At 41.5% G+C, this 20,110-nt stretch overlaps 1 pseudogene; it reads left to right on the forward strand.

Moving 5' to 3' along the window:
• Positions 1-17,147: 17,147 nt before the first annotated feature.
• Positions 17,148-17,843, forward strand: LOC118659213 (annotated as a pseudogene).
• The last annotated feature ends 2,267 nt before the right edge of the window (positions 17,844-20,110 follow it).

Raw genomic sequence — 20,110 nt, forward strand, 5'->3', positions numbered from 1 at the left:
CTCTTGGTCAGTAACAGAACTCTTGATTCTTAATTGAGCAGCCGACTCCCAGAAGTAAGACTATTTCCCCCAACTCCCATTGTAGCTAGGTGTGACCATGGAGTTAAGTTTCAGTCAATGAGATGTAAATAACAGTTAGATGAGACAGGTTCTTTGAAATTTCCTTTAAAAACAAGTCAAGCGCTCCTTATCTGCTTTTTAATCCTTTCTTCCATGTTAGCTAGAGTTCCACTCAACATTTTGAACTATCCAAAGAAAGGTGAAGCCGTGACTGAGAGGGAGTCTGAGTCCCTAACAATGTTGTGGTACAACCACACCCCATGGAATACAAACTTTCAGCCATCAACAGGTGAGAGAGAACTGTGCCATGACTGACAGACCCTGTAAGTCTCCATTTTCTCTTCCTGAAACTAAAGCTACTGTCAAGTTTCCCGAGCAAATGTAAAATCCTCATGCACGTGGCTCTCTCTCTGTTTCAGAGGTCAAAGTAGTTTAACCTACAATATTCTGGAATCTACAAGAATTCTGGCTCCAACTGCTTGGTTTGATGCCATCCTGAAACCTGTGTAGTATTGCTGAGGGAGTTGACATCCAGAGTTTTAACACTTCTCTTCACACGTACATTTCCACAGAGGGGAGTGATCATAATGTTTGATCTCTGATTCAACAGCACAGTTCTGACACCAGGCTTAGTTTGGTATGTGGAACAAAGAGGCATTGCTGAATGTTTTCTGTAAGCCCTGGCACCCCCACCCTGCCTCACAGCGATGCCACTAGCTTCAACTGTCTGTGCACGATGGAGGAAACAAGAATTGAAACTTATAGCTCAGGTTATGTTTTTTTTTTCTATCCTGAATAAAATGAACAGTATCAGCCCACAGAATTTATTGATTAATCTGGGGCACCGTTATGTTCATTTGTAAAGTGCAACCACGAAAAGCATGGAAGGAAATATACCAAATAAAAACAATGGTTTGAAACAAGTTTTGTTAAAACGATGTCTTAGGAAATAAACATTTGAACTTAAGGTATTTTGATAATTTGTAAAGTAACTTTTTAGATTTTTTTTCACACCCTATTATTATTAAACTGGAGTAAAACTCTTTCCCTTGAGTTATCATTTATTATAAATCTCCATGGATTTTGAGGCAATTTATAGAAATGTAACTTGCACAAGAAAAAAGCTTATGAAATATAATGTTTTAGCAAAATTCCTCTTTTGAAGAAGCCGTTGAGCCTTCTGCACTCTATGCAAATAGCATTGAGCCAATAGAAACTGCTGGAAAAGCCATCACTGGAAGTCTGTATTTTCTTTTGATCTCTCTCTGGATTTAAGGTCGTGGTGAAGCTCGAATGGAATATATGCATGTCACAGCATGGCAGAGGGATAATATATTTCCCCCTGCTCCGCTGAGCATGAGTTGTGCATCTTGCCATCTTGAGAGTCCACAGTGTGGTACATTTATCCCCATTGGAAAAGCTCACTTCAATAATATATGGGTCCTGCAGCCATTTATGACAAATATGCAAAATCATAACCTTATGCATTCTGGGGGTGGGGTGCATATACATTGAATCTATTAACCATGTATTGACAAATTTTTGTTAAAACTAGATTTTCAAGTCCAAAGACTAAGAGGGCAAATGTATTGATTATATTTGTATGTATATATATATGCAGCCTTAAAAGGCTATCACTTTAATTCAAAGACAGAAAAGAACAATGTTTCCCACTTTGGATATATATGCGTTCACTTTGCCCATCTTGAGCAAAAAGCCATTCAGAACAGAGTGTGTTTGTAAGTACTGTTGGATTAATTTGTGATAGTACATTCAGCTCTTTCTCGTCTTAGTTCAGGGGCAATGATTATAGCAGTGAAAGAGTATATATTTTTTAATTGACCCCAAACTAAGGAAATATTTATGGTTCAAATTCCAATATTTACTAGCGTGTACGCTTGGGCAAGCTTACTTAACTCAAATCTCATCTTGCTCACCTGTAAAATGGGAATGATAATCCCTACCTTATAGAATGGTTTGTAAAGTGCTTAGCACACTGTTTACACTCAATAAATATTGGCTATTTTCATCATGGTGATTATCTCCAGAACCTTACCGGTATCCAGTGGGAAGGACTGAGCTTAATATGTGAAAAATAAAAGGTAGGGGAGCTGCCCATTAATTGGGCTCTCCAGTTACCCTTATGTGCCCCCAAGGATTTAATATAATAATGTCCCTAAACACAACTGAGAAACAGACATAGATGCTGAGAAGCACACAAAGGCCTGATAAACCCAGAAAAGGTCTAGGTTCTAGAATCATAAGCTCCAAAATTTAAGTCTGTGTCTGTATCTATTAGTACACAGAAGCACCTTCCAGCCACCTTATAACCAAGAGAACAGTGGCCAGGGGGCACTTGAAGAGAACAGTAGAGCTCCTCTTCTCGCCTCTGTAATGAGGGGATTACAGCATTTGCATCTTTTCAATCTCAGGATTAGCATTTCTTGGAACAAATTGTGTAAAAATCTGTCAATTAGTTGATTCTCTGTGTTGATAAGGCTATAAACTCAAACTCACTGGCTTTGAGAATAAAAGCCATGGCATTGAAAAATAATGTTTCATGCCAATCTGCATAAAGTTAAGGATCCAAATACGTTACCAGAGTAAAAATCTCATCGATATTCTTAATATACCTGTTTCTCCAATTAACACAGCACAGTCATTAGTATACTATATTATGTTATGAAGTCACAATTGCAGCCAAGCAAAAAATAATTACCATCTATCAGCTTCTGTGTTTTACAAAAGCAAAATTATTTTCCCTTTATTTTAGAAGTTCTCCCAAACAAATAACAGCTTTTTCATTGGCAACACTTTCATTTCATGACCCAACTGCCATGTGTCTCTATAAAGCTGTCATAGATCCTTCTGGGCTCAATTCATATGGAGCTGTTTCAATTTCAAAATCTAATCCAAGGGCAAATCCTCCCAATTCCATTGTGAACACCTGGTAAGAACAACAATGAAAAATACTGGGTCTCCTTCCAATGTATCACCAATGTGAAAAAAAGAATTTCACGTCTCTCTGAACAGACCTATAAACCAATTCATTGCAGTTAATTTACGTCAGCAAACTTATAAGGAGCACCCACTCTCACATGCATCGCTAGCAATTTGCTCTTGGAGGTACAGAGCCCTTGCCCTCAGGCAGCTTATAGATTATTGGAGAACAAGACAAGTAAGGGGCACAAACAACTATACTATGAGACAGAATAAGATACATGCAATTAGCTCAAGGTCATCTAATTAGATAGACTGACGTCATTGAAAGGATGCAAAGTAAGGCTGATAGAACTTCATTCAACAGAGATGGGACTGGACTCTCTGGACAGAGGAAACAGCATTATCAACGACCCTAATGTAGGAAAAAAACACATAGTGTCTTGAAATCAGCAAGCAGCCCTGTTTGCTTGAATCAAGAATTACCTCTGCAGTGGACTTCTGCTGTTTCTGCCACCCAGGATACAGTTTGGTATTTTAACAAATACATGGAGCCATGGAACTATTACTTCAATCAAGATACAGACGATTTCCATCGCCCCAGAATTCTCGCTCATGCCCATGTAGTCATTCACTCCCTACCTCTGGCCCCAGGCAACTACGGATCTTTCTGCCACTGTAGATTGGTTCTGCGCATTCTGAAAGTGTTAGGTAAATGTAATCATGCAGCATCTACTCTTAGTGTCTGGCTTCTTTCACTCAGAATAATGTTTTTGAGACTCATCCATGCTGTTGAGTATATAAGTAGTTTCTTTATATTCTACAGGAATATTTCATTACACAGATGTACAATTATTTATTCATTTTCCTATTGAGGAGCATTTGGGTTATTTGAGGCTTGGGGCTATTATGAATAAATCTGCCAGGAAAACGTGTGTACAAATCTTTGTGAGGATAGATTTTTTTTTTCATTTCTCTTCGGTAAATATTAGGAGCAGAATAGCTGGATCTTTGGGAAAGGATATGTTTAATCCTATAAAAAACTACCACATTTTTTCAAAATAGTTGTACCGTTTTATATTCTCAACAGCAGTGCCACTTCCTTCCAGCCAGCACTTGGTGTTTAAGTTTCTTTAATCACAGCCATTCGGGGGGTACACATAGGCATCCCATTGATATTTCAATTTCCATTTGCATTTTCCTCATGTCTAGTGGTGCTGAGCACCTTTTCGATATATTATTGGCCATTGTAATATGAAATATTACATGAAATATTCATGAAATATCAGTTCAGATCATTTGCCCATCGAGTTGTCATCTTATATTCTTTAAAAAGGAAATCTTTATGCCTTCATGGTTTGTCCCAAGTGATCCACTCTACATTGGATGGCATTCTCTGTCTCCATCTGGTACACTTCTTTAAAGTCTGGCCCATAGGTCCCCTTCTCTGTGTGGCTTTCCCCCACCTCCCCAATCAATTTATTGATTAAATTGTTCCCTGTCCTGATTTAATCAAACATTTAGCCCAATGTTCAGCACACAGTAAGTATTCAATAAATGTTAGCTGAGGATACTATAACTGTTATTTGTTGTTTATGACCATTATTCCCTGAGACAACAAGGCAGAGTAGTTTAAGCTCAAGCTCTGGCATCCTGCAAAATTGGGTCTGACTCCTGACTCCATTTTACAACTCTATTTGCCAGTTACTTAGCCTTACATTGCTTATGCATAAAATGCCACTAACAACAGTGTCCACATCACAAGGTCACTGTGAGCACCGAGGGATAGACAGCATGTAAATCTTTTGCCACACCTGAACACAGCAAGTGCCCCATAAGTGGAAGCTGCCAATAATATTGAGAACAGAATCTATCATTGGGGAAGTTTGAAGCATCATTTTTGGAGCAGCCTCCGGGGCAGCGTATCTCCCTTGTATTTTATCACCTCAGCCAGAAGTTCTGCATTTTTCCCTTTCCGCCCCAGGATGTGTGCGAGACTAGACAGGTCCCTTCGGTCACCTGAAAACTGTACTTCCTGCCCTCACTCCAGGAAGGTGTGAGACTCTGAATGTATATCCAGAGTATTGGCAGGTCAATAATTACTCCAACTGACAGAGATAATAACGTGTTAACAGATCAGGCCTCCGGTGCTCATAAATTATTCTTTCTCTCCTGCCTCAGCAAGGATCTCAGGGACCCGGGGGGGTTGAGTTGTTACTGCCTCAGAGGCTTTGCAATGGCTGGTTATCTCACTGCTGGCATGCTCCATTTTCCCGGTACCACCAGTGCCAACCAACTCGTGCTGGCAGTTGACATCTTTTAATATTTGTTGCTCGCTTTCTGCCTGGCGTTTGTGGCTCCATGTTGACATGAAGCCGTGCCTGTTATCGCCATTACTAATGACACAGTCCTGTGAACTGCTTAGAAAAATCCCAGCAGCTTCAGGCCTGTGTTTACTTTGTTATTTACACAGCCAGGCCATTTATTGCAAGATGCTGCCTCTCTCTGGGATGGAGTAGGCAAATTATTCCATTTGCTACCGTAAAAGGTGCAACTCCTGATTCAGCAGCCTAGACAGGAGCCGTTCTTGGGATGGAAGCGTTTGCACGGTTGTTGCTGAGAGCAGGAAATCATTATCTGGCCCTGTTCTTCTTTGGCACTTAAAACAGAGTGCGGTTGAAGAGATTGTTTTCATGTCTCTTTCGCCATTGAGCCAGGTTAACGTTGGACAGAAGGATAGAGACAGGGAGAGCTGGGACAGCATGGATGCATTTTAATGGTCTATTGGTTCCATTTAGCAAAAGGCTATTAATTGCATAGCATGCCTTTGTCTCTGTGTCTTTCAGATAACATTTCCAACTACCTGGGAACCGCTAAGAAGGCACAAAGGGTTGTATAAAGAATGGGTGCAATTAGACAATTATGGTCAAGGATGAAGAAAGGTTTGAAGGGAGAGAAGAAAAAGATGCGTCTACATCAATGCTGTCAGATACTTTCATAGAAAAAAGGCTCTTTCGTTATGAAAGTCTTTCTTTTATAAAATGCTACACAAGCAACATAGAGATGGGAGAAGTAAACTCAGAGTGAAAAGATCAGGTGTGTTATGAAAAGGAGGAGAGCTAGGAGGTTTCTGATTGAAAAGAAACTTTTTTTTAATTTGGATAAAAACCTACTACAATTCTATTTTTCATTCCTCTTTATCATCTCCTGGTGAAATTCCATATTAATGAAATGTGGGAATTAACAATTACTTGGTAAGATTTTAACCCTACCTAGTATCTTGTGCCCACTGGGGGACCCCAAAGTGCATCTCCAAGGAGGCGGAATCATCCCCGTTCCTTCTGTAGGAGGAGCTGTCCCCTAGTGGGCCATGTCATTCCCTGGCAGTGCGATTCCTCTAGCATTTATTGTCACAGCGCTATCTCCCTTAACAGACCATAAGCTGCTGGGGGACAAGGGGATTTCTTTACGCATACTGTTCTGATTAGCTCACCTTAGGAAAAAAATAAGGACCTTGCAATTTTTGAAAATGTTGAGTTTTTTTAAATCTATTTATTTGAAAGAAGGAAATGAATAGCAATAAATTGTTTTATTTGAGAGTCACTGCATTTTGCCTTGCTAGAAAAGTGCCTCTGCTTCTAGGACATTCTCAGATGGGAGGAATAAGCCCCTTTGATGTGGCCACCTTGAGAGAGGTGGACTCGTGAGGATGAGGCTCCAGCCCAATGCCAGAGGGCCTGGGAAATCATTGCAAGAGGATCAGAAACTGCTGGCCGGCTATAGAACATGCTCAGCTCATGTGGAGGACGCTCTGAAAATCAATCCAGCTCCTTGGCTTTTGGATAAGAGCTCAGCTGCAGACAAGCTGCAGTCCAAGAGGCAGGACTGACATGGTGTCCACTGCCAGCCAGTCTCAGCTCAGAGAAGGACACCTAGACGGTAAACTTGTCTTGGGCCTACAGGTGGCTATTAAGGGGATAAGTGGTTGGTACCTCTTCTTGGTCCACCACTTGACTCCTGAATGGGCCTCCGCTTTAAAAATCTAAGTACTAAAGTAATAACTAATTCCATCTCCCTCCTGATAGCGGGGCATTACAGTGAGCATTTCCCTGCTAAAATAGGCCCCGCTGTGAGTCCAGGATGAGACCCAGAAGTTAAACTGTGGTGTTAAGGCCCAGAGAGGAAAACGCAGTGCTTTCTTAAGCTCCATCAAAAGCAATTATGAACAGCAACAACCTGTGACAACCAGTAATAGTGCACAGGGTCGAAAATTCAGACTGGGACTGAGCTTTGTTAAAGGTATCATCCAGAGACATCCAGAGCGTCTCCTTTAGCCTATACTGCAAAGGTTTTAAGCTTACTGTAACATCAGCCAGGCATCACCTCTCTTATTCTATAATGTAATGCAGAACACCGACAACAGTCATATATGACAAAGCCCTAAATCCCCAAGAGTGGGAAGGACAGATAGATGACACTCTCAACTAATTTTACCTGCCATTCTTGAAGAGACCTAATCTAATCCCAAGGAAAGCTTTAAGCAAACGTTTCCCTTCAGCCTAATTTGCTAGTTTTCAAACTTCAGTTGCATAATATTTAGTTCGGCATGCTCATTGAAAATATAGAATCCACTACTTCTCATTCAAAGATCTGAGGTTAGGCCCAGGGATCTACACTTCTAATAAATACCACACTTTGGAAAACATTGCTGTAGAATGAAATGATGACACAGTCTTCACTGATTTACAACAGGCTCTTACCCTTCTGGAAGGTAGAAGAATTCGATGATAGTATCTTTTTTAGACAAGTGTTCTCTTCATTGTGATTATTTTTTTCCACAATAATGTGTTTGCCCTAGAAGTCTAAAGAACATTTTTTCTGCTTTGTTGTTTCATTATCTGGTGTTAATAGATATCTATTCCTAAGGAAATGCTTGTACCAGGTACAGGAACACAACTACACACGGATACAATCTATATTTAAAAGCAGCCCTTGGTTTGAGACCTTTCTCAGATGTCTTTGGGGACTTGAGTTTATATTCAGTTCTAAAAGTACCAACCCTCAGTAGGCACTAGTGTTGCACTCAGCCAAGTTGAAATCATTGTACAAGGCCATATTTTTAGCCAGTTCCAGATTTCATTCTAATGGTATGTGCTTTATTTTCATGACAACTAGCTATTGTCACTTAGTGGGGGAGGGGGGAGCAATTTCAGAAACTAGAAGTATTGCTCTCTGATTAAAAATGAGAAGAAAAAAAAGAATCAAGGAAAAAGGAACAAAATGTGGGTAATATGCCAAGGGCAAGCATAGTAACAATCTATGAACATTTAGGAGATTAGGAGGGAGAGTCATCATGTAGTTGAGCACAGGCCGTGAGGTCATAGAGAAGCAGGCCTGATGTCTGTGTAGTTTTCTGTTAAACTTAAAGTTGCTGATGACATAGCTTCAGCCATTTTTGAAAGGTGTGTTTTTGGCAACACAAGTGTAGCTCTTCACTAATCCAGGACTGCTGATGCCAATGCAGCAAGAGTTTATTTACAATTAGGCCTCACATTCCCAAAGGTAAATCCATTTTTAAAAATCTTTAGGAAACTTACCTCTGCAAAAACTCTACTCTCCCTTCCCCCCAAGGTGTCAAGTCAGGATGGGTGAATCAAATAATAAACTTGCTGAGTAGCACAAAAATATTAGTTAATATCTTGCAACTCTAACAATTTCTGCTACTGTTTAACAGCTTACAAATCTTATGCTTCCCTTTCAGTCAGCCATGTTAGCCAAGAAACCCAGGAAAACCCCGAAGTTTGCTGGCCCAGAAGACAATTTACTCCCCAGAGTTAAAAATGCTACTAGTACTTACCCATTCTCATTTCCTAGCCATATGCTACATCACCACCCCACATTTTAACACTGGTTCAAAATATCACTTGCCTCTTTCAATGTGGTTTCTTTCCCAAGATGTATTTTCTCAGAAAGGTCAGTTCTCCACCACACTTACATATATCTGAGACTACGTCTTTCTACCTTGAAAATCTGCATATGACTTCTGACTCCCCAAAAACTTAACTTCTAATAGCCTATTGTTGACCAGAAGCCTTACTGGTAACATACAGTGATGAACACATATCTTAAATGTTATATGTGTTATCCTATCTAATAAAAGAGAAACATGGTAATTAGCGTACCACCGCTATCCTTTCCATTGGCTAATCAGGGCGATATGCAAATTAACTGCCAGCCAAGATGGTGGCCAGCAGCCAGGCAGCTGGAAGCTAACATGAGGCTTACTTGCTTCAGTGACGGAGGACTCCAACGTTCCCCGCCTGCCTTGCCGGCCTCTGAGCTTGCAGTTTGAAACATTGTAACAAATATAGAAGCTAAACAAAACCCCAGAAACCAGCTTTCAGCCGGCCAGGATCTCAGAGCTGGAGTTGATACAGAGTTTCGATTATAGAACCCAAACAAACCAGATACCTGCTTTCAGCAGCAGAGGCCTCAGAGCTGGAGCCAGAGCTAAAGCATGCCCAGAATAAAAAAAAAAAGAAAGAAAAAAAGGAGCAGTTGGGAGCTTCAGTCAGCCTGAAAACAGCCCTCAGCCCCTCACCCAGACTGGCCAGACACCCCAGTGGGGACCCCCACCCTGATCCAGGACACCCTTCAGGGCAAACCAGCCAGCCCCCACCCATGCACCAGGACTCTATCCTATATAGTAAAAGGGTAATATGCCTCCCAGCACCGGGATCAGCAGAGCCACAGGCCTCCCGGCACCGGGATCAGCGTGACAGGGGGCAGCGCCCAAACCTCCTGATCGCCCTGCGGCTCTGTGTGTGACAGGGAGCAGGGCCACAACCTCCCTATCGGCCCTGCTCTGTTCATGACAGGGGAAGGCGCCCCAACCCCCTGATCAGCCCTGCTCTGTGCCTGATAGGGGGCAGCGCCCCAACCCCCTGATTGGCCCTGCTCTGTGCATGACAGGGGGTGGCGCCACAACCTCCCCATTGACCCTGCCTTGAGTGTGACCGGGGGTGGTGCCACAACCCCCCAATCGGCCCTACCCTGAGCATGACTGAGGGTGGCATCGCAACCTCCCAATCCACCCTGCTCTGTTCATGACAGGGGGCGACACCCCAACTCCCCAATCGTCCCTACTCTGAGCCTGACCAGGGGCTGCACCTAGGGATTGGGCCTGCCCTCTGCCACCCAGGAGCAGGCCTAAGCCAGCAGGTCGTTATCTCCCGAGGGGTCCCAGACTGCGAGAGGGCACAGGCCGGGCTGAGGGCCCCCCTCTCCCCCCTGAGTGCACAAATTTTTGTGCACCGGGCCTCTAGTCTATATATATAAAAGCCCAGTGACCATTATGGCAAAACACCTGGAAAAACCAGAACGACAAGTTGCTATGACAAGTACTGACCATCAGGGGGCAGACACTCAAACAGGAGCTGCCCCGATGGTCAGTGTGCTCCCACGGGGGGAGCACCGCTCAGCCAGAAGCCGGGCTCATGGCTGGCAAGCACAGCGGTGATGGCAGGAGCCTCTCCTGCCTCCGCAGAAGCACTAAAGAGTGGTGAGCCAAGTGGTAAGGAGCGAGCAGGTGGGCTGTTAGAAGCGAGCAGGCAGGTGGTTAGGAGCGATGGGTCCTGGATTGCAAGAGGGTGCATGCTGGGCTGAGGGACACCCCCCACCTGCGTGCAGGAATTTCATGCATCGAGCCTTTAGTATACTATATTCTTATAATAAAGTAAGCTAAAGAAAAGGAAATGTTATTAAGAAAATAATAAGGAATGCCTGGCCAGTGTGGCTCCGTGGTTGAGCATCTACCTATGGACCAGGAGGTCATGGTTCATTCCTGGTCAGGGCACATGCCCAGGTTTCAGGCTCCATCCCCAGTGTGGGGTGTGCAAGAGGCAGCTGATCAATGATTCTCTTTCATCATTGATGTTTCTATTCTCTCCCTTCCCCTTCCTCTCTGCAATCAATAACAAATATATTTTTTACAAAATAAAATAATAATGAAGAGAAAATACATTACAGTACTGTATGTATTTACAGAAAAATATTTGCATATATGTGGACCTGCTCAGTTCACACCTGTGTTGTTCATGGGTCAACTGTATATACTTTAGCATTTGAAACAGAAGTTCTTACAGGAGCAAAGGTATTGGGAGGAGGGGGAGGGAAGTGGAATCACCAGGGAGGGTGTTTTATGAGCACATGGAGCTCACACTGCTCTCGGATTCTGATTCTGTCATGGACCAAGTAGAAGACATACCAGAGATATTTCTCCCAAATTTTTCTCTAGTGGGAAGAGTATTGGGGTATCATTTATCATTAAGCCAAATTAATGATAAAATTTTAGAGAAACAACTAGCTAGTCTCAACCCTTACCTCTCTAACGAAGGCAGTGCCTAGCATAAAAGAGGCATCCACTAATAAATAGCCAATGGAATCTAAAGAGCACCAAAAGCAGTGATGAAATACCTAAACATTTCAACAACTTGAATGAGATTCTTGGTATGATCAACATGAGATTACCTCTCCTCATGGTTTCACTGCTGCTGACCAAGTCAAACCTACCGCTTTGTGGAATTTATGGTCTGTTCCAAATCTACTAGTAAATCTCAACAGAAGTGTGGTATAGTTTGGTTAGGCTCAAAGCTACTCACTGACATCATAAAGTATGTATTCGAAATTTGTGAGGACTTCTTTAAACTGAATTACATGATATGCAAATGGTGGGAACTCAATAAATGCTGCTGACAGACTGACGAGATTCACTCACCACCAGTCTGAGTCTTTGTGACTCAGTTCAACCTCTTTTCAGAGGAAAAGAGTTCAGCCTTCGCGTCCATTCTGGAGCTGGGCAGCCTTCAGAATGGACGTGAGAGAACAGATGGCTTATTACTGGCATGACATTCCAGTGCCCAAGGAGCACAAATAGTGGTCCCTGAAGTGGCTTTAACCTTTTCAGACTGGAACAACTTGATTGTTCGCCTCATTAACACTCTCTAGACCTTCTCCGGGATGACGGGATGGCGGCCGAAATGGAGGGCTCTGCCCACATCCTTCATTAGCACTTTCTTCACCAGTTCCTAGCACAGCAAACATCCAGGGAGCTCAGGCAGACACTGCAACAACTGCCCCTCAATATTTCAGCCCTTAAAGTCCCCGGGCATATTTCTTGACTATTAAGTCATGTGTGTGTTCTCAGACACATGAGCCTAAGGAGCTTTGCCCACCCAGGTGGCCCCAGAACAAAGCCTTCAGCAAGAAAATTCTCTCTGTGGGGTTTTCCTATCACAAAGCAGGAGCATCAGTGAAAACTCAAAAGCTCACAAAATGGAGATGAGTCATATAAAAATTAAAATGGTTTGAAAAAGGCTGGAAAGGTATCTTGAAGCTGCAATTACTATCATATGTGATATCAGACACAAAGCTCCTGCTAATCTGACCACAGCTACTCCACAGACTCACCATCTCCTTTTACCATTCATAGCACCCAGCACCCACCCCAAGCCATGCACTGCATCCCAAGCTGACTACACATCATTGCAGACATTCCAACATAGTTTGCCACTTTGGGTCCTGCTCTACTTGGTAAATGTCCACTCATCTGTAATTTCCATGTTCAGATAACCTCTTCAAACACCCTGCTTGAACTTCAGGCCATTTTTTATCCTGCAAGCACTGTATAACTTTTAATAGACCCTGCTGCAGTGCTTATTACAGTAATGGTAACTGTATCTGTCTCTACCATAAAATGTGAGCTATTTGAGAGCAGGGATGGGCCTTAGCATTGTATATCCAGTGACTCACCAAGAAGTTGACTCTATGCAAACAAGAAAACTAAAAGCAATAAGTAGTTTGGACCTCAAATCAGAGACATTTTAGGAAACATTTCAGAGCCACTTAATATGCCTCCATATTCTGAAAAATATGCTATTGCTAAAGTAAATGTAAAAATATATACTGTAGCCCTGGCTGGAGTGGCTCAGTTAGTTGGACGTCATGTCATGCACTGAAAGGTTGGTTGCTGGTTTGCTTCCAGGTCAGGGCCATGCCCAAGGTGTGGGCTCCATCCCCAATAGGGGGCATGCAGGAGGCAGCCAATTGATGTTTTACTCTCACATCAGTGTTGCTCTCTTCCTCTCCTTTCCTCTCTCTCTAAAAATCAATAAAAAACCTTATATATATGTATATATACACTGTAATAAAAAGCTAATAACACAAATGGATGAAACCAGTGGGACACTTTCCTTAGAGGAGTATAACAAGAAAAAAAACTACTACAGAAATTGCTTCATTAATTGTTCATTAATTCTGTTTATCTAAACTAGAAGTTATAACCCCATTAATATGAAAGACTGAGAAGCATTCTAATTTTTACATTGGCCAATTCCATCATATGGTTGCATAACCATATTATTTTATTGAAAAATGCAGTTTAAATACTAATGTGAACACAATACAATATACAGAGGATGCATTATAGAATTGTATATTTGAAACCTATATAATTTTAATAAGCAATGTCACCCCAATAAATTCAATAAAAAATAAAATTTAATTAAAAATAAATAAAAAAGGAATGCTGGGGGGGGGGAGTGCTTGCTAAATGACTAGTGCCCTCCTCCTCTCCATTATCACAAAATTCATTCATTCATTCATTCATTCTAATGTGAGAGCAACCAGAAGCAAGCCAAAAGTGATATACTTTTATCATCTTTCAATGTTACAATACAGTAAAAAGAAGAAATAATAGAAGAAATCAAATCAGGGTTTACAAAAACACTTTGAGGAGATAAAAGTTTATCTTTAAAAATTAGAATTCTATTAGTTATTTTAGTTTTGAATATTTTCAATGAGAAAAACCTGTGCTGTGTTATTTAGCCATGAGTTTTCAGTACAAAGGATGTTCTTCAAACAGTCATAGTGCATATTAGAGGACACATTTTCAGGCTACAAAAATGCAGTGTGTCCTTAGCTAAACAGGGATAAAGAAGGATGGAGGGGCCCAGCCGGCATGGCTCAGTGGTTGAGCATCAACCTATGAACATGGAGGTCATGGTTCAATTCCCAATCAGGGCACATGCCCAGGTTGGGGGCTCAAACCCTAGCTGGGGCGTGCAAGAGGCAGCCAATCAATGATTCTGATCATTGATGTTTCTATCTCTTCCTTTTCCTTCCTCTCTGAAATCAATACAAATATATTTTTTAAAAAGAAAGAAAGAAAGAAAGAAAGAAAGAAAGAAAGAAAGAAAGAAAGAAAGAAAGAAAGGTGGAGGGAAATGTTACTCCTTTATGTGCTTTAACTTCTAATTAAACAGCCATAAGAGATTAAAGAAAAAGCCCTTTTTCAGGAAAAAGAAAATATGTTTCTAATATATTTGAAAATGTTTCTGGCAAAAGCATGAAGACAGGGGCCAAAAAATAGATACTGAGTTTCTGAACACTCTCAATTTTTTCTACCTAAGAAAACCTTCCATACAAAATTTCCTTCCTGACATAACTAATACAATAATTATTCCTTCACGCACATTATTTATACACCAGGTTACATTAGTCTCCTGGAAGGGGTCAAGTTCAGGGTTTGAGATACCTACGGGCTCGGTATCCCTGCCCTCCTCCTTAATAAATTTATACAAGTGACTTCACCTCTCCCTCTCATTTTCCTCATCTGTAATAAGGAACTGATAAAAATACTCTATTTCATTCATTGGGAGACAAAAGCTTTCACATTTGCACATTTCTGGAATCAGGACGTGAAGCGGTGTCTTAACAATTGCTGTGGGGCTAAAAGGAATTCAAGTTCTGCCAGAGAAGTTTTTCACGTGCTCCTGACAGGAGCATCTCCCCGCTCCTGCACCCAGTGCCAAGACTGAGAAAGGGTTTCCTTCTTTACCCTTCTGGGTGACGGATTTCTTTTCATTTACCCTTATCCTGAGGGTGGAGGTCCCAGTTTTATACAAAGGTCTCCTATCTTGTGATTTTACAACTGAAGACATCTTAGATGTGACAAACTATCTCAGAGAGCAGGTGGAAGATGACGATGGCAAGAGCCCAGAGCACTTTATAGCACCTAGTGAGCACTCAACAACTGCCATTCTTTCTGTCTTACTGTCAATACCTACTTGTCACTAAACAGATCAATGTGTTCATTACTTAATTCTCTTAATCCATGTCCCAAATGCAGGCATCTAAGAGAGAAAGCCATAAGGAAGAGCCCGCCTCGGACATCGCCCTTTCGCATTGCGAGGGTAGCCATGGCCAGTGGCCGGTTCTGGCCTAGTAGAGCAGGACTCATGACTGAAGACTCAGTCTATTCTTAAACAAGATCTGGCCAAATGTTTCATATCCCTCTGCTGGTGAAGACTGGCTTTACAGAACGAGTTCCCTGTTTTTGTTAATGGAAAAAGGGATTTAATCTCATAGAGTTCCCTCTTAGCACGCTCAGAATGGACTCCCCGGCGTTCTGCAGATGCTGCCTCAGCAGGGCGATGGGCCGGCTGGCGAAGACGCAATTCTCCTGGTATCCTAAAGACTCGCTGGAAGGTCGTGCTACTTTGCTAATTCAGTAAAACATAATTACACTGCAGAAAGCTGGTTCCTTTTTAATTCCTCTTATGGATATGCAAAGTTCTTGCAATTTAAATAGCCTAAATGCCAGGGTATTTACACATACATTCCTCAGTGCTGTGTCCACAGCCATACAAAGGCTCTGGTCTTGGGCTTTTTAGACGGGAGAAGTTGCTTATTAATATGTGCAATCTACAGCCAATGGCAACATTGCTCTCCCTTCCCTGGGTCCAAGCCCTTGTCCGCTGTTGCTGGAGTGTGTGGGAGGCAGACAAGTGATGGCAGAATTGAGTTCCTTTCAGAGCTGCTTCATTGCATAACATCGGGGGTGCTTCTGACATCAGAGTCTGTGTGAAAGGTGTCCCCTGGAATGATGCCAGGCACAACCTGTGAGGCCGCACATGGCAACCCTGGTCCCTGTAATGGGAACCAAGGCCAGGTCTCATACATTCTTTATAATCAAAACATTCATTGTGATTATTTGATAATGTCACAACTAATATCATACCTTAAAAACAAATAACTTGGAACTCCTGTAACTATATTTTATATTATTGTCTTTATCAAAATCTATGACTTTTCTACACAACAAGTAATCTAACGGATAATATATATAGGCTTCCAGTATTTAATATAAATCAGTTGTTTTGTTAATAAACACCAACCTGGTGTCAGCTTAAGAGGTATAAAATATGGGTTTTAGGCCTCCCACGGATCCTTCTGAGTCTTATCTGTTTTCAAAAATCTCCCTAGAAGATCTACCTTCTGTGGTTACGCATTTCAATAAGTCACATTTCTTCAGGTCACAATTTCTTCCTGTTCTATAACAAAATTCGTTTTACCACTAAAGGCACTTTCTGTGTGTGTGTGGTGGGGGTGTTAGTAAGCTTGGATTTGTCTATATGTTTCAAATCCATGTGTGTGTATTACACTGCACTCCCTAGGACGGGTAGTAACAATATGCCAATAGCAATGAGCAACTCTATTGCCCGTACCTGCTCCTGCATATCATTCTTCAATAGAACTAGGGCTGCATGAAGAGCTGTCTGAATCCAGATCTGAGGAGAGAAAGTACAAGATGATCCTAGAACATCTTTTTATACCAGAAAATAAGGAAGTACTCAAAGAGTGACAGGGACAGATGTCAGAGTTTGAAGCAGCTTCCACTGCCAAATCAGGAAAATTTGAGTATTAGAATGAATACTCAATGGTAGTGATGGATTATAACCCATCGAATAAAATAGGAAACCATAAGTCCATGAATGAACAAATTGAATGTACAGTGATGAATGAGACATTTACATAGTTTCAAAGTAGGTCCCCTCAAAATACTCATTCATTATGAAGGGAGAAAGAGTAATTTTTCAGAGGAGAAGCCTGAAAAGCACCACCTCCATCAAGTGATCCAAGTGAAGACTGTCAGCAAGAAGATATATCAACACTGAGTGCCGCCTAATAAAGTATAATGAGAAGAGCACTGCATCACATCCACAGCACTCTTAACAAACGTGAAATAACATCAAACAAACCCATGCTGAAGGGCATTCTAAAGAAATGGCCTGACCCTTTTTACAAAGATGGAGCCGAAAGCAAAGAAGGAAGCCCCTGCCCCTCCCAAAGCTGAAGCCAAAGCAAAGGCTGTAAAGGCAAAGAAAGCAATGCTGAAAGGCGTCCACAGCCACACACACACACACAAAAAGAAGATTCACACGTCACCCACCTTCTGACAGCCAAAGATGCTAAGGCTCCGAGGCAGCCTAAATATCCTCGGAAGAGCGCGCCCAGGAGAAACAAGCTTGACCACTATGCCATCATCAAATTCCCCCTGACCACCGAGTCGGCCATGAAGAAGACAGTGTTCACTGTGGATGTCAAGGCCAACAAGCACCAGATCAAACAGGCTGTGAAGAAGCTCTATGACAGTGGGTCTCAACCTTCTGGCCCTTTAAATACAGTTCCTCATGTTGTGACCCAACCATAAAATTATTTTCGTTGCTACTTCATAACTGTAATGTTGCTACTGTTATGAATCATAATGTAAACATCTGATATGCAGGATGGTCTTAGGCGACCCCTGTGAAAGGGCCGTTCCATCGCCAAAGGGGCCGCGACCCACAGGTTGAGAACCTCTGCTCTAGGACATTGATGTGGCCAAGGTCAACATCCCGATCAGGCCTGATGGGAGGAAGAGGGCTTATGTTCTACTGGCTCCTGACTATGATGCTTTGGATGTTGCCAACAAAATTGGGATCATCTAAACTGAGTCCAGCTGCCTCATCCTAAATATAAAAAATTTACACTGTTTTAAAAAAAAGGAAATGGTTTGAAATCTTCAAATATATCAAGGTCATGAAAGTTAAGGAAAGCCTGAGAAACTATTTCAGACTGAGAGAGACAAAGGAGATATGACAACTATATATAACACATGATTCTGAACTGGGTATTCTTCTATCACAAATATTATTGAGACAATTGGCATAACTAAGGACTACAAAAGAGTAATGTATCAATATTAATCTCCTCCCTTTGATTATTGCTCTGTGATTATATAAAGAAATTTTCTGTAGAAAATACACATCAGAGTATTGGGGGCCATGGCATAGGGCATCAGATTGGCAACTTACTCCCAAATGGTGCAAGAATAAAATTCTTTGTATGGTACTTCCAATGTTTCTATAAGTTTGTGTTTCAGAAATGTAAAAATGTCTTTAAAAATCAACTAGATATAATGGACAGAATAGAGAAAATTGGCAAATTTTGAAAACAGATGGTATATTAGACAATAATATTGAATCGATGTTAAGTTTCCCAAATGTTGTCTTTGTACCATGATTATAAAAGAGGATGTACTTGCTAAGGAGATACACACTGAAGTATTTTGAGTTAAAGTAGTATGACATCTGTAATTTACTCTCAAATAATTTAGAAAAAGTATTAATAATAATAATGCACATATATCCATTATGTTATTTTGGAAATTATTTAGGTTTGAAATGTTTTCAAAAGAATTTCTAAAATAAAACAGAAAACAAAATAAAAAAATCACACGGACCATGGTTTCCAACCTTAGCTGCATATGTGAATCCCCAGGGAAGCCATATAAGCTAAAGATTCCTGACATACATTCCAATCTTACAAATCAAAATTGCTGAGCTTTCAATGTTTCTCAGAGGGTTGACTGCATCTCATCCACTGACCATCATCAGGGACCCAGTCATCTGTTCTGTCTCCCTCATTTTACAAATGAAGAAAGGGAGGCCTCAAGAGGTTAAGAGACTTGTTAAGGTCACAATTGACAGGTAGTGGCAAAGAGAAGACCAGAATCCAGCTCTTCTGACTCCTGGTTCAGTGCTCTTTGATCGGAATTCATAAATGGTTGACTCTCAGTAGGGTTGATTTTTCTTTTTAAATTTTGATCTTCAAAGGTTTCTCAACTTAAAAATGCCGTTGTGTTGGACCCCAGCGCTTCCTGTGGAGCCCTGCAATGCAGCTGTGACCGTCCTCAGAGCTCGGGGCTAAATTGGAGACCTAGTCTTTGAAAACACAGACACAGGCTTGTAATCATTCTTTTCAAGTCAAAAAACTCAGGTCTTCTCATGTTTGCTGGAGTTTATGGGTTTCAATCCTTAAGCAAATAAAAGCAGTTGGAGGAAAGAATTGGGGGAAGCAGGTAAAGAGCCTTTGTTGATGGGGATAATTTCTGATGACGCTTCAACCAGCCTGACCAAAGCATGCCCTTCTCCCTCCTATTTCTAAAATGCAGGAGCAGTTCTATATAGAAAGAATTCATATGGGTTTGCACTGGTTCAACATGGTGAGACTGCTATGTGTTTCTTGCCATAGCATTTCTCCTTAAAAGAAAAAAGGAAAGGATAAATTATATGAGGTTGTTCTTTGAGTTCCTTTGCTGAGCCAGTTCCTGCTGCAGTGAGGGCAGCCTTATAATCAAATTTGTGAAAGTATTTCTGTCCAGGTTTGCTGAGCTTTGTCAGCATAAAATGTTTATAAACTGCTAACATACAGTGGGGTTTTTTTTAGTCAATTTGTATGGTTTCATTTAATTTCACTTTTCTCCAACTGCAGACCAAATATTTCATTTCCAGACAAAGAAAAAGCTACTCACCTTGAAAACTCATTATCTTTCCAACACATAAAAAAATTGGGAGACCAGAGAATGCAGTTAACATAAGTGTAGCTAAAGCAATCAGACCCCACTTCCTGACAGTGTAGGAAGAAGTATGGAATTCACGACATTTCTACCTAGGTTGGAGGTACTTACTGTGATCCACTACATAGGATTGTTAAATGTGACCTTTGAGCCAGAAGCAAGCCCATCAGCCCACCCACTGCCTATTGACCCAGCCCTACCACAATCCTGGGTTCTCCTAGATACCACCACATATTAGGGTATTTATGGCACGGGAATGGGCAATGCCATACCTCTAGCCAGTGATAACCTCTATTTCCAAGAAAGTATAAGTCAAACCAAATGTCCTTTTAATGAGCCTGGGAGTTATCTTTGACTCCCTCTCCTTCATCT

This window comes from Myotis myotis, unplaced genomic scaffold (assembly GCF_014108235.1).
Source record: "Myotis myotis isolate mMyoMyo1 unplaced genomic scaffold, mMyoMyo1.p scaffold_m19_p_6, whole genome shotgun sequence".
In the NCBI taxonomy this organism is placed as follows: Eukaryota; Metazoa; Chordata; class Mammalia; order Chiroptera; family Vespertilionidae; genus Myotis; species Myotis myotis.